Source organism: Oncorhynchus masou, chromosome 14, assembly GCF_036934945.1.
Source record: "Oncorhynchus masou masou isolate Uvic2021 chromosome 14, UVic_Omas_1.1, whole genome shotgun sequence".
Lineage (NCBI taxonomy): Eukaryota > Metazoa > Chordata > Actinopteri > Salmoniformes > Salmonidae > Oncorhynchus > Oncorhynchus masou.
Window position 1 is genome coordinate 16,222,836 of NC_088225.1, and position 15,906 is coordinate 16,238,741.

Genomic DNA, 15,906 nt, shown 5'->3' on the forward strand with positions numbered 1-15,906 from the left:
TTGCAAACATTTGCAGACATTTCTAAAACCTGGTTTTGCTTTGTCATTAGGGGGTAGTTTGATGAGGAAAAAAATATTTTATCCATTTTAGAATAAGGCTGTAACGTAACAAAATATGGAAAAAGTCAAGGGGTCTGAAAACTTTCTGAATATACATATATGGGGCATTAGTCTCAAGGATCAGGGCTGAGAACCGGGCAGGTATCTGGCTAGTGATGGCTGTTCAACAGTCTGATGGCCTCGTGATAGAAGCTGTTTCTCAGTGTCTTGGTCCCGGCTCTGATAAACCTGTACAGTCTCTGTCAGCTAGATGGTAGCATAGTAAACAGACCGTGGCTCGGATGGTTGAGGTCCTTGCTGATCTTCTTGGCCTTCCTTTGACACTGAGTGCTATAAATGTTCTGGAGGGAAGGCAGTGTGCCCTCGGTGATGCGGTTGAGGGCGTTACAGTTGCCGTACCAGGAGGTGCTGCAGCCTGACAGAATGCACTCAATGGTGCATCTATAGAAGTTTGTGAGGGTCTTAGGGGCCATGCAGAATTTCTTCAACTGCGTGAGGTTGAAGTGGCAGTGTTGCGCCTTCTTCCCCAAGGTGATGGCAGCATTTCAGGTCATCAGTGATGTGCATGCCAAGGAACCTTTGAAGCTTTTGACTCGCTCCACTGCGGCCCCATTGATTTTGATGGGGGAGTGCTTCCTCTTCACTCTACTGTTTTGTCTTATGTCTACACTGTATTGCAGGTGTAAACAACATTGTGCCTACCCATCTCAGAAGCTGCATCTCAGAAGCTGCTTCCTATTGTGTCCCTGTGCAGGTAAATATATTGTTTACTTTTTATGTGCTTTGAAATGCATTGTGTCATGATACAATTCCATCCAAAGTGTTTTCGATATACCTAATATTATGACACATTTTTGTTGATTCTCTATGTCATTTCAAACTAGAAGATTATTCTTTATACTCTGCAATTGAGCACCAATCCAGCTTTTGATTCAAACAAGCAAATTCAAACAAGTGAATGTACCGAGCTTGATTTTTAAACACGTCAATGAGTCTAATTAGTGTCATTCTCCCATCCCCAATAAGGTTCCTAAAAGCTGGGCCCAGTCTCCGCCAGCCAGTCATTTCTTTAAGATGGCAGGGGGCTCTTAACAAGATAAGCCCTGAGATCAGTGTTCCTGGAGGAACATTACCTGAACAAGCGAGCTGATGAAAATTACTGTAGTGTACCGCCGCCTGCTTGGAAACAGCTGAAGTGTTGTTCAAACGTCTCAGATAAAACAACCAACACAAGTACCACTAGAACACCTATAATTCCCACTCCGCACAGGGAAAGGCTGAGAAAGACGGGAGATGATCTTATTTGTACTGAGACTTGATTAAGAAACAGGCTTCAAATCCCGCTATTTAACAAGGTGGTGGGGATTAAAAAGGTTTCTCCAAATCCTGAGAACAGCAAACTGTTTGCCTGGAAAGCTCTTTTCATAGTGCTCCACTGAGGGATGAAAGCTGAGAGGAGAAACCACTACTCACCTCCTCTCATTAAAATGATCTCAGCACTCACAGAGTGATTGGTCCAAGGGACTTGATGACTGCCAGACAGATGCAGGCATTATTTTGCTGTTTCTTTCTAACATAGGAAGGAACGACCTTGGCTTAAGCATGTTTTTCAGATGCCATTCTCTGTGGTTCCAACAGATATGAGGCATTTAGCATTGGGGGTGGGGGAGGGCTTTGTGTGTGTGTGTGTGTGTGTGTGTGTGTGTGTGTGTGTGTGTGTGTGTGTGTGTGTGTGTGTGTGTGTGTGTGTGTGTGTGTGTGTGTGTGTGTGTGTGTGTGTGTGTGTGTGTGTGTGTGTGTGTGTGTGTGTGTGCCCTTGTGTTGATATCTGCTCTGGCTTTGACTGCTGTTGGCAATTTAAGATAGGCTGTTCTCACAATGCCTCAGCAGCCTGAGATGTGCAATATTGACTGGTTTCAATTTCCTCCATTTTGACAGCCCATTTCGGCCGCAACTCTGAATAAAGAGGGCCATAGTCTCAGGCATTGCAGTACACATCACTCTCCGATCAAATGTTCCCCTCTCCCCCAAGCCTTTAGGGAGACTACACAACACTGGCATACATAACACTGGATGAATATAGCCTGGACACAGCCTCAGATTACTGCAAACCACAGTCAAGTCCAGTAGAAGCACCAAATGATTTACGTATCCTCAAACTGAAGTAATTTTGAATGGTATATGCACCATTAAAAATAAAATGAAGAAATGATCAAGCCAACGGCTGACGCTCATTGAATTACATGTTCAGCTTGACAGCTCTGTGTTGGTGAAGAAATGAAAGTAAAATTAGATTTAGAAAAATGAATATGGGGAATAACAGTATTGCTTTCTCGGAATTGTCAAACTTGACAGTGCTATTACCATCACTACAAGATCAGCAGTTGGCATGTTGTATTCGGTGTACAGAATTTAGCCGTGTCACCCCCCGCTGTTTCAATGGATTGATTGAATTACATGTAAATGAAGAAAACAGAGCAATTTCAACAACATTGCCTCTTTTATCATAGTCCTAATCCAACTGACAAACCATTTTTGGCAATATGGAAGTAAAGCACTACTGGAAAGCATCCGAATATAAACACACCTTTAAAACATCACAGCTAGTGGAGGCCATGTCCATAAAAACTGCTTTTGGCAAAGAACTGAGACAATTTTCTGATAGCGTTATAGTTGTTGTTGAAGTCTAATCCGTTGACAAAGAGTATACTAGTGTGTATGTGCCAGGGAGCTCTGACCTGATATATGAGGGTCATATTCTATACAGACCATTCTTCTTAGCTCTTCCACATCGTGCTCTAAGTCAGGGCTGAGGCGGAGACTCCATGAATGACCCTTAATGTGACGGAGAAATGGGGATCACTTTCTCTCTGTGGCTGTGCCAGCGGTCTGATGATATCGACTAGATGGTGTGAGCGGGCGGGGGAGACTCCAAAAAGCGGATTAAAGCGAGGAGATAAGGCAATCCACTGTAATTAAGCCCTATCTCTGGACAGCCACTGAAGAAAATACATCATCCTTCACAGCCTTGCCACTGTTGAAATACACTAACAATTATTCAATAATTAATTCTTATGCATGCATGAGCCAAACACTAATAGGACATATTTTAACTACAACATTATAACGTACTGTTCAACTAAATTAATTGGGAATGCATTTATGATCAATGTAATACATCACCTTTTTCATATTTTTTAATCACTCTATTGTAATTGTATCAGCTCTGTTGTCAGGCATTTCATGATGCAGCCTATGTTAATTTCCCTTTCCAGACATTTCTAATTGAGAAGTGAGATATATAGGCTTGTGGCACTCGACATACTACAGGAGACATTAGCCAGGGCCCTCGGGGTGCCACTGCTGCTATCCATCCTGCATTGTTAACAAGAAGTTAATAACATGAAGTTGAAGTATAATGAGAAGTCACCTTACAGGGTGCTGGAGTTACTCCTTCAGAGGACACTGTGAAATATGTCTGGACAAGGGTCCTCCACAATCAACCATCTCTGATCTCCAGTTCACACAGAAAAATGACCATAGAGTGAAATTTCACTGTGAATGGTGGTGCATGAGAAATGATAGGATTCAAATGAAATACATTGATCAAATGAGGCGAAAATACTTGGATCCTCTGATTTAAAAGGACTTCTAGTTGACATAGAAAAATATTATACTCCCAAGCAAATGTGCCCTGTCTGTCTCAAATTGATATTTATCAAGCGAGAAATTGCAATTCAATAATTTAACCCCAGACTTTGAAATAATATTGTATTGTAATGATGGTTTTTACCTTTGTTGAATCAACAATTCCTTATGTGTTGCGTTGTTTCCCTAATGTTAAGAGATTTTTCAACACTGTTTCTAGCTACTATAGACTTTTTACTGTAGCTCTGAGACCCTTTTATGTCATCTAGTGTTGCACCAAAGATGTTCCCCAAATTGTTTTATAACACAGAACACATTCATCAAAGTATTCTATTTTCTTAAATCTTTTCTCTTCTAGATTCCAACACGATCATGCAATGTCTCTGGACATGGTAAGAGTTTCAAAGGCTTTCCTATGCTGAGGGTTATTAAACATGGGTAAACAGAAGCCTTCTTTGAAATGCTCTGACATTTCCTCATCAACTGAAATGCAAACAGTGTGGAGCCTTCATCATTTTCCAGTAGAAAAGGTCTGATAGCACCGAATGTTGTGGTCAACACCGTGCAAGGGGACGTGAGACCACATATGTGACTATATTACACCAGCTAGCCATTCCATGTTCCACCCCCTGCTGTTCACCACTGGCAGTCATAGCAACCACAAAGGAATTATAAATGGCTTGGAATAGGTTGTCCTTCATGAATGATACTGTTCAGCTTCCAACTATCTGGGTAATACATACACCACAGCTTTACATCAGGTGTTGCTGTTTGTCATGGCCTTATCGGAGGTGTCCTCCCTCTTGTCCTTTATCATACACTGTAACACCTTGACAGGAAGAGATAGCAGAAAGTACGAGGTGTCCTTTTCTACAGGTGAAAGTCTCTTAAAGGCCTAATGTGGAGGGAGTCGTAAAATCTCAACTATTATTAATATAATAATAATATAATAATAATATAATATAATATAATATATATAATATATTATTGCCATCCATTAATGGTCCACACTTCATTCAGCACCAATTAGGCTTTTTCTCCCCATCCTCTGTATCCTGAGGCAACCAGTCTAGGATTTGGAGGTGGGGAGAGACAACCATTCCACTAGGAGCACTGACTCACCAGGTTTAAGTACTCAGACTGCTTGAGTCTCCTCTCGAGAATGATATCCAGAGGGAAACAAAGAAGTCATAATTGTTTGAGTGACAGACTTTATGTCTCTGCACTGCAAGGTCAGATATTTACCGCCTCAAAAAACGGAAGGTGATAAGTGATCTCTGGGATGGGAGGATTTCTTATAGAATAACTTACAGTAGTCGTGTGTGTCACAGTCAAGTGTCAAATGTAAGCTATATACTGCATGTTTTTTTGGTTAATTTATAATTAATTATTAATAGGAGAAAGCTGGCTTGGAAAAAGGTAAGCATCAGCTTCAATAGAATAAGTAAAAAAAATATCAGAGGAAAGAGTAGTAACCAAACTATAATGGTGTGATCACTTGCATGCCAACTTCAACCTTGTCCCTCCCAAAAAGCCATAAGGAAGAATTGTTCTCGGAGGTTCATTTGTGACTATATTATCACGAGAACTAGGGTAATTGCCAACAAATGACAAAAAAAGGACTATTGAAAACCAATTTGGCTTATAACTGACCGTGTGATGTCCTCTCAGCAGGTGGTTATTCATAATACAGCAGGTAATTCATATGAATTATTTCCTACCTGTCATTCACCTTGTTCCAGCCGCTCACTGTTGAAGTAATTGTAGTTGCTGTAGATTTCACGCTGGCACCTACGGCTGCTTTCTTGGCTGACCTTCCTGGACTCTCCCTTCAACCAATTATCTGTGGGCCTTGCAGAGAAAGACACAAGTGTAAATATTCCAAAGAGAATCCTGTGGCCTCATTGATCCACAGCCAATACTTCCTGAAACGGATCCTGGTCAATACATAACTACAGAAATAGCTAAGGATAGTAGCGTAAAAATAGAGCATACAGATGTACATATTATGTCCGTGCACTGTGCTACTGCCATCTGTGGTTGTCTATCATTAAAATGTAAAAAACTAATTTATGAAAAACATTGAACATTTGGCAATGTTAAGCATTTCAGCAGTTAAACAAATCAGTGAGGTAACTTGCTGAGGTGGTTATGGGTATGATATTAAATTTAGATATGTGATTAGAGTACAGTGAGATTCCACATGTCCACAACACTTTAACAGAAGATGATTTGTAAGTCAAGCCATCTGACAGATTGAATGGAAGGTATGTGACCAACAAAATGTCCTCAATAGAAACAGTTCAGTGAGCATTCTTTCTGAAAACCTCTGGAAATGGTTATGAATACATCACATTGGCCTTTCTACATGCTCCACCTCAGAATTCAGTATCACAGCTAGCAAGCCAGCGGGGGGCTACATTTGCCTTAAAATGTTTCATCTCCAAATGAAAACAGGCCACCTCCATGCAAAGAGCTGTGATGGTAAGTATGAGAGCAGGGTCATTTGGTGCCGACAAAGTATTGGTAAAATGAGTTTCCATGGAGACTGATATGCTCTCATATGCGAAGAGTGGCATTTTGGAATGAATGAAGCAAACTGCGGGGCACAAGATAATGGGCTTAGACAAAGAGAGACAGTGTCAACACCAGTGTGTTCACCCAGTCTGAGGTTTCGCCACACAAAGAAAGGGCTTCACCTGTAATGCACATGTCCTGCTGCCACTAAGTGTTTAGGCCTTCCATTGTTAGGTCAAATCCCCTAGAAATGGGTCCTCTTAAAGAAAATAGATTAAAACATTTTTTTAAATTAATACCTCAACGAGTAAAATTTCATGGATACATGTGTGTGGAATTACATCCTAACAGCTTTCACAGTTATAGTGTATGGGTGAAGTAATACAGTCGCTTATGAAACAAATACCCATAAAGCACTGCTCAAAGGTGACCCTTTTGATGGGGCTTCCTGTAATGCTCTGTGAGGAAGCAGGAACTAGAGCAACTGAAATGCCTTTGAATACCATGACCTCTGTGCCAAGATCATGTTGAAACAACTACACTGTGATGATTGTCAGAGAAATTGACATGCACACACACAGCAATAGACGTGTGACAATGCAGACACAAGACACAACCTCCGATGCCTATCTTTTCAGCGAGCGCCACTGTCATTGGTTGCAAGGCGAGCCACCTGTACGCGCCTTAGAAACGTATTGATGTGATTGAGTTGGGATTTTTGCTTATCTCCATAATATCAGTCACCTTGTTTTTCTGTCAAAGTCAACAACGGCACTATCTAACCCTGATATGGAGCCAATTAAATCCTTGTTTCAATCTACCGTGCCAGGGTGCTGTGAAGTGCATTCTAATGTCTCCTCAATTCAACACTTAACCCCTCAGAGTCTGGGCTCCTGCATTTGGTGCATTTAGAGACTGGGATGACTCAGGGATGGCTCAGCATAGAGACAGTTTGTGTGTCCACAGCCTGGGGTATATGTGGAGCAGGAGCCTACGGTTTATCAGAGAGGTGAGGGAGAAGGTGACGCTATTGACACACAGAGGCACAGCTAAGCCACTTCAGATCCCAATCGATCACAGGTCCACTCCACTACATGTGGGATTCTCCCAATAAACACAGATTTGTCCTGTCTGCCTCCCAGACCCCGGGACAGAGAGCTGGACTGTACCCATCCAACTCTAATATAGTCACAATTTGCACTGGCCAGATAAGTCAAATGTTCTCTAATTTGGTATTTGCCCATGTCAATGAGTCTGGTTCCTCTCAAGGTTTTGTTGAGTTCTCGTGAAGGACTTTCTTTACCTTGTTAATACTGTCCACTTGGGATAGCTTCATAAAGGTCCGGAGTGGGACTATTTTAAATGGTCTGTGACAGTGACGTTGTAAAAAAGCTCCTTAAAATCAAACTGTAATTGGATTAGCTAGGAATGAGTCCCAGACTTCATCTAACGGAGCTGCAGGAGCATGCTTATTAACCTGGCCCAACACTGACTTGACTGATGGCTGTGGCCCGCTTTGTTTGTTTTGCCTGATCTCTGTCAGTCACGCCCCACATAATTACTGTGTGCCTTCGCAGGTTACATATTGAATATTACCTGCACTGTAAGCAAACTTTAATTACATGGGCAAGTGGGTTGAGTTAATAAGGCTGCTTCAAAAACACACAGTGCATCTCCCTCCTCCAGTTACCATGGCGTTGTGTTCAGGGATGGATAGGGTGTTTGTGCAGCTATGTTCTGTGATGTAAATAAAATGGTGGCAAAATGATAAGCAGACTGGTTGACATCCTGTCTGGAGAGACTTGACAGTTTGAAATGACATTAATGCGTATCTCGTTATTATTAAATCTATATGTTCTGTACCTACAGTATGCTATCGAAAATGGTGTGTTGTGCCTAGTTGAATTTGTGTCGATGCCTATCTCCTAGAACCCATTGCTGATTCCTCTCATGCCTGTGTAGCGATGCAGAAGCCATCCACTCTGATGTTCACAGGTCAAGTCAGATTCATCTCAGGGCTATCTGATATCAATGCATCCCAGCGCTGTGCTGTGCTGTGTGAGAGAAATGACACGTTTAGATTACATGGATGCCTTTAAAAGCCTTCCGCTGTACCGCGCCAGGCTTTCAATAGGTGGGAACACAGCGTTCATGTTATCTCCCTGGCTGCCAGTGCTCTCTTTTGCAGGCTTCTTTTAAAGGCAAGCCCACAAGGTCTTACTATTGGCAGGTTCAAAGGCAATATAAATCAGCTATGACACGTCCCATCGTTGTTATGTAGGGCGCAGAGGCCTCTGTCTGCGTCAGTCAGGGTCTCAGGTTGACCCTTTGTGTCTGAGGCGAGATCACATTAACAACCTGACTCATTACATTAACAGTGCTGCTACCAGCACAACATGAATAATGCCTACCCTTTCTGAAGGGGTTACAAACCAGTCAGAGCACAGCACACGGGAAGAAAGCATCATACTACTAGTATCCATGAATCCATAAACGGCACACGCTGTCTAGAAATGGGTACGGACGTTGAAACCTATGCAAAGGCACTTTCTTCAACACATTAACTGTAGATGAGATACAATATCTGTGAGTGAAACCTGCTGTTTACATTGTGTTCTCTGATTCAAAACGTAGGGGCTCGGTGGGAAATGTCTTTAGTTTCAATCAAGCCAATCGTTTTGCTCGGCTGCTGATGCTTTGTTGATGTTTTTTATGCAGTGCACGCCGTGCTACGTTTGGGACCATTCCATTGGGTCAGCAGAATTTGGGGGATTCTTTTCTTGCACAGCAGCTCAATATTTTTTTACCTTCCCCACCCCACCCTCCCTTCCTTTCTCACCCCAGCACCGGGGGATCTGTCACAAATCAAGGCTGGGGAGGTCAATAAAAGCAAACCATGCCAGACGCACTGACTGACACATCAAAAGTTCCCCTGGCTGCGATACACGCTCTGCCTTCCTTCCCTTCCGACCAATTTAGCTTGGTCCGAGGGGAGCCCCATAATCCATGCTTCTCAAAGTGTGCTTAATCAACCTCTGATTAAGAGAGAGCACGTTGAGAGGTGCCGAGCAAAGCAACCCCCCACCCCCCGCAGGCATCTCCAGGCCCCATCCACTCCACAAACCTTGAGTCAAACAAAAGAGGCAAAGGAGAGGAGGGTTGGCGGTGGGGTGGAGCAGTTCTTGATTTGTTTGTTTTCTCCTCTTTGTCCTTTGGCCCCATGAAACCACGTATTCTCTGTTGTTCTGTGTTGGGCCCCTCATTCACGTCCACAAATGGGAATTACAAATCTGACGTTTCAGTCTTTTTCTAATTTATTTTTTTCTCTTTCCTTTTCTCTCCTCCCTTTTTCCTGTTTTTGTTATGAGTGTCCTCCGGGTTTTGGAGAATGAATCAAACATCAGGATGTTGGTGGGAAGGGCACAGTGTTTCCTGAATGGATTGAATGCAGAGAGGGGTGTCTTGGTGGTGTAGAGCAGCAGTGGAGGTGACGGCAAATGGCCTCGCTAGGGGGACCAGGTGCACATGGGGCTGGGTTTGACCTCTATCATACGCCCTTCACCACATGTACTCATTTTTCTCTGAGTTTCTCACACTCACTTTTATCCTGCTGATCGCTTTCTTCACACTTTGGTCTTCTAGGTCTTTGCCAGCAGTCAGTGTATCTTTGTACAAGATTAAGCTGTGTAGATTTCAAAGATATTAAGTTTAATCACTTGGTATGTTCAAGAGGGAATGCTTTCATTTTGTATGTTTGTTTAATAAGAGACGTTAAACAGTATTTCCAATTTCCAAAACGGCACAAAGAAAGCTACTTCAACTCAAAAGTGGTTGAGAACTCAAAAGTGGTCGAAAACACAAGCATTGTATGACCAACTTGCTCATCTAACTCGGCAAGATTGGACTCGATAAGAAAAAAGTTAATATTTAGGCAGTAGAAAAGTCCCAATAAGTATATTATTAAGTGAAAGCCACAGAGAGAGATAAAAGAACAGATATATGGATCTTTTCAACCCACACTCCTCTATCTCCTCAGCCAACCTCCTCTGTCAACCAACTCTGCTATTTCAGACACACTCTGATCAACAAAGTACTGCGCTTGTCCATAGCAACACCCACATAAAACACACAGTCAAGGTTGTATAATCTCTTACCCTCATCCTAGAATATGAGCCTCTTCTGCCGTACCCACAGCACACGCAGGTCACTAAGTGGTGAAAAACAGCAACTCTTATAATGGCTTATGGTATTCAAAACGCATGAATTTATGACCCTGTAAATGATATCCAAAGGCTATGGTACTGTCAGCATGCAGGTATTGTCATGGAATTTGTACAGTGGGTGGTACAACAGCCTACATGTTCCATCTGTGGTCCCTGTGCAGATAGAAAATTGTCTCTTCCTGCCACAGACAGCTTTTCAACTTCGATGTAAAGAATTTTTTTCCCCCAAAGCCATATCTCCTCAATCTCTCTCCCCTTCTCCTCCCCTCTCCTTGTATCAATTAGATTTTTGCATGTCAAGTCAGAAAGAGGTTGTCACGGGAGATAGCGCTCTTGTCTCATGTGATTGAGGTGGCAGCCATTTATAACAGAGCAGCCCAAAACGACAGATCCCCACTTATCTCAGCTACAGCTCGACTGCCGATGCCCTTTTCACGGAGGCAATGAGGATGAAGGTCTCACTGGGTCACTTTGTCAAAAGCAGCAGGACTATTACAAATCTCCCCAATCCTTCCTTGTGTGGGGCATGGAGCTTTCCACTGGGAGCAGAGTGGGCTGTTTCAGCTCTGCCTCTTTCCTCAACCGATCTCTCCGTCTGTCTCTCATGCCAGGGTGTCTAACAGGGGGGTTGTTATCAGAAAGGGCCCATTTGTTATCCTGGTTTCACACCATCACCAAACCAGCTATTTGCTTATTTTATCTATCAAGGGAACCCTGTTAATGCGAGCTATAAAATATGTGTACCATTGTAGCGATCAAGTTCAGCCTTAGGACTGATTCTAGTCACATGAAATAGTCAACAACCGGAGGCAGTTACACTAGCAGTAGGAAGATTGAGACTGGTACTTTGATGTGAACAAAGTTGAACATGGAGTTATACTCCCTATGAAAACGCTGGTCTGATCCCTATGTTAATACATATGTAAGATCTTAAAGAGATCACACTGCTGCAGGAGATGTTTCCTGGAATAAAGGAAATGTAGTGTATTTGAGGTTAAAAAAGGCTTCTGAAGTTTGTGATTTCCACTTTGAATTTCCAGGCTAAATTTTCCCATACCAAAAATGTATGAAACCCTACAAAAATCTCAAATAATTACAATCAACATTATAATTAAAATGTCCAGTTGCTGCATGATTATTTTCTTGCTGTAGCAAACTGGCTCAAATTAAGATCCTAGATCTGTATTGTGAGGACTAATTGCACGTCATACAGAGCCCTTGATGGAGTGAACGTTTCTTCTATAGATGGATCCTCTTATTAGCCAAAGATTGCATACGTGCCTATGTGCTTTGACACCTGCACCTCTGACTGACTGTCTGCCTGCCTCGGTCCAGGAACACTGACTGACTGACTGGCTGCCTCGGTCCAGGAGCACTGACTGACTGTCTGCCTGGCTCGGTCTAGGAGCACTGACTGACTGCCTGCCTCGGTCCAGGAACACTGACTGTCTGCCTGCCTCGGTCCAGGAGCATTGACTGACACTACCTCGGTCCAGGAACACTGACTGACTTCTACCCTCAAGCCATAAGACTCCTGTATATAGTCTCGCTATTGTTATTTTACTGCTGCTCTTTAACTAATTTTATTTCTTATTCTTATCCGTATTTTTTAAAACTGCATTGTTGGTTAGATCCTGTAAGTAAACGTTTCACTGTAAGGTCTACTACACCTGCTGTATTCTGCGCATGTGGCTAATAAAATTTGATTTGATTGCCTCGGTCCAGGAACAGTGACTGACTAACAGACTGCCTCGGTCCAGGAACACTGACTGACTGACTGCTTCGGTCCAGGAACACTGACTGACTAACTGACTGGGGATAATGTATCCCACCTCGACAGCCAATATTTCATAAACCTGAGAGCAAATCCCATGATTTATAACTTTCACTTATTACCCAAGACACTTGAAATGATTGATTTATCCTCCCCAGCTGAAGCTATGTATATATATCAGCATTGAAAAAATGGAAGGGGAAAAAAGACAATTACCTGACTAGGTGCCATGGGGGAGATCTTTCCTTTAATGAGCCAGTCAACCTTCATGTGACAGTCGCATGCCCTCTGTGTCTCCATCATGCACTGTGACTCCGCCGTCGTTATCAGTCGGACGGACGGACGGATGGACGCCCTATCTATGCAAATTCACTCCTCTCCATTTAGTTATACAGGTTCCAAAGAATATCAATATCAACGAGTGGCTAAATATTATGGAATTTCAGGTTCAATAAGTACATTGTGAGTATTCAGTTGAAGTCGAAAGATTACATACACTTAGGTTGGAGTCATTAAAACTAGTTTTTCAACCACTCCACAAATTTCTTGTTAACAAACTATAACTTTGGCAAGTTGGTTAGGACATCTACTTTGTGCATGACACAAGTCATTCTTCCCAAAAAATTGTTTACAGACAGATTATTTCACTTATAATTCACTATACCACAATTCCAGTGGGTCAGAAATGTACATACACTAAGTTGACTGTGCCTTTAAACAGCTTGGAAAAGTCCCAAAAATGGTGTCAATGGCTTTACAAGCTTCTGATAGGCTAATTTGAGTCAATTGGAGGTGCACCTGTGGATGTATCTGCTTGACATCATGGGAAAATCAAAATAAATCAGCCAAGACCTCAGAAACAAAATTGTAGACCTCCACAAGTCTGGTTCATCCTTGGGAGCAATTTACAAACGCCTGAAGGTACCACGTTCATCTGTACAAACAATAGTACGCAAGTATAAACACCATGGAACCACGCAGCCGTCATACCGCTCAGGAAGGAGACGCATTCTGTCTCCTAGAGATGAACGTACTTCGGTGCGAAAAGTGCAAATCAATCTCAGAACAACAGTAAAGGGCTTGAGCCATGTGAAGATGCTGTAGGAAACAGGTACAAAAGTATCTATATCCACAGTAAAATGAGTCCTATATTGACATAACCTGAAAGGCTGACCTCAATTCTATAAATCCTTGACCTCAATCCTATAGAAAATTTGTGGGCAGAACTAAAAAAGTGTGGGCGAGCAAGGAGGCCTACAAACCTGACTCAGTTACACCAGCTCTGTCAGGAGGAATGGGTCAAAATTCACCCAACTTATTGTGGGGGGCTTGTTGAAGGCTACCCGAAATGTTTGACCCAAGTTAAACAATTTAAAGGCAATGCTACCAAATACTAATTGAGTGTATGTAAACTTCTGACCCACAGGGAATGTGATGAAATAAATAAAAGCTGAAATAAATAATTATCTCCTATTATTCTGACATGTCACATTCTTAAAATAAAGTGGTGAGCCTAACTGAGACAGGGAATTTTTACTTGGATTAAATGTCAGGAATTGTGAAAAACTGAGTTTTAATGTGTTTGGCTAAGGTGTATGTAAACTTCCGACTTCAACTGTGCCTGTCTGCTTTGCCCCAAAGTTGTGTATGTTAGATGAAATATAATACAAGTACTCCACTGAGAACAAACTAAGGCCATTACATTGAGAAAAACCCATGTGAAATTGTCACTATTGTCATCTTCAGTACGTCTATGATTGACTCTATACAAAGACACATTTAATGTTCCTTTTCCAAAACAACTGTTAACAGGCTCTTAGAGCAGGAGAAGAAACAGATACCCAGACATGTCTACCACCACCACTGTCATCAGTTGAAATGTCATGGCCCTGCCATAATTAAACCTTGCCCACATTCTCCACCGAGAGTAAATAGGATTTTTAAATCATCCTGCGAAACATGTATTTGGCTTCTTGACATCTGATCCAGCATCTCTTGACACCCACTAACCATCCCCGGTACAGCCCAATCATTTGTCACTGGATGGGTGTAGGCTGGGGTCCCCTACCCTCATCAGAACCCATCATTACACCACAAGCTGTCAAATTAAAACTTTTAAATTGTGCGAACGCTTCCTTCGGAACTTTCCCTTTTTCCCAGCAACATATTGCAGAGATAATTGAGGATATTAGCAGCCAGACTGTTACCGCAAGATGAAAGGCGAGGGGGGAGCGGTGACAGCTCCTCTCGCTGGCGGCGGTAACGAGGGACTGTCAAAAGTCTCTCTGTGTTTATCTCGGATCATCTAGGGGGATTTAAAACCCTTACCTTCACAATTCCATTCTTTACGGCGCGTCCTTTATCCACAGTGATTTACGGAGGCTCAAGCCCTACGCCGTGTGATGAATGAGCGCTCTTCACAAGGTGTCAGGGCCAGGCAGCGGTGGGCGGCAGTGGCTCTCCCCCTCTCTCTCTCCCTCCATTTTTCTCCCGCTCTGTCTTTCTCTCCCTCTCTTGCCCCTCATTCCTCACCAAATTGAGGGCTGATGAGCTACAGACTCTGAGCTCCTTTGGGGTGGTTTGTGGTCGGTTACTTTGCTAACACTTGAAGCCATTAACATTACTAGTGGGTGATTGATTTGATAGATAATGAATCTTTCATAGTCTGAATAGCAAAACATGGCATAGTCTGAAAGGTTTTTTCGAAATATAAATGATTTAGAATGTCATGGTAAGACTGATTGTTATAGCTATTTCTGTCTGACTACACAGACTTCCCAGACAAAGTCTTTTGGAAAACACAACACATTTCAGAATAGTTCTGCTGACATCACTGCCTTCACGTAGAGTGTCCATCATTCTCCACCATCCACAGAGAGACATATGACACACTCTGCCGATCCATCTCACCCTCACTGTATGTCTTGTAGAGTGTCAACGTCACATGTTGGGGCATTAGCTGTGCAGACATCAGTGGATGAGGTCACCATTGACACCGTGCCACCATTAAATCAATGGCCTCTGGAGCTGTGGGAACATGCCTGGGTTGCTGTGGTTTCCAGCAGCATGCATGGAGCAGCTGGAGATGAGCATTTTATCAGAGATGCTAAAGACCGCATTAGACGGGCGTGGCACCAGATCGGCTTTTACGGTGGTCTGCCGGGGCTCACCTACACACCTGTTGCTGAGAGACATGAGCCAATGCTGGCCATATGCCACTCCTCTTCAATTTCAACAAAATGCACACTATCAAACCCTAGTGTCATATTTTCACCCAAAATGTCTCCCCTTGAAATTGTGTGCTGAGCCAAACTAGCCGACAGAAGGGATGAACAGATAGTCTATAAGCTGGAAGATACAGTCCCTACTCTACAATGAATACATTCAGCAGAACATTGCAATTTTACTCAGGATAAGGATCCACGGAATCAGTGTGACAGAAAAGGGACTTTCGGAATAAGTCCATTGAAAACAAGCTAAGGAAATGCACAGACAGACAAACTAATTCTCCCTCTAGGAGGCTGGGGAAAAGAAAAAGCAGGAGTGTCACATGGTTGGCAGTAAGTCTCTATTTAAATAAGTCCTTGCTTTAAATGCACGCCGTTCTTGTCTCTGTACAATAATCATGCCTTCAGTGCTCCAGAGTTGTGCAGTGCATTAAGATAAAAGTGCTAAAACAGTGTT

General features: G+C 42.7%; 1 protein-coding gene across 3 annotated transcripts in view; it reads right to left on the reverse strand.

The window, feature by feature from the left end:
• The window catches only part of LOC135554375 (RNA binding protein fox-1 homolog 3-like), a 460,460-nt gene that overhangs the window by 417,352 nt on the left and 27,202 nt on the right, over nt 1-15,906 (reverse strand). For all 3 annotated transcript variants that reach the window (XM_064986655.1, XM_064986656.1, XM_064986653.1), the window contains exon 2: nt 5,430-5,559. The gene's annotated coding sequence lies outside the window, so the exon portion shown is untranslated. The remainder of the gene's footprint in view (nt 1-5,429; nt 5,560-15,906) is intronic.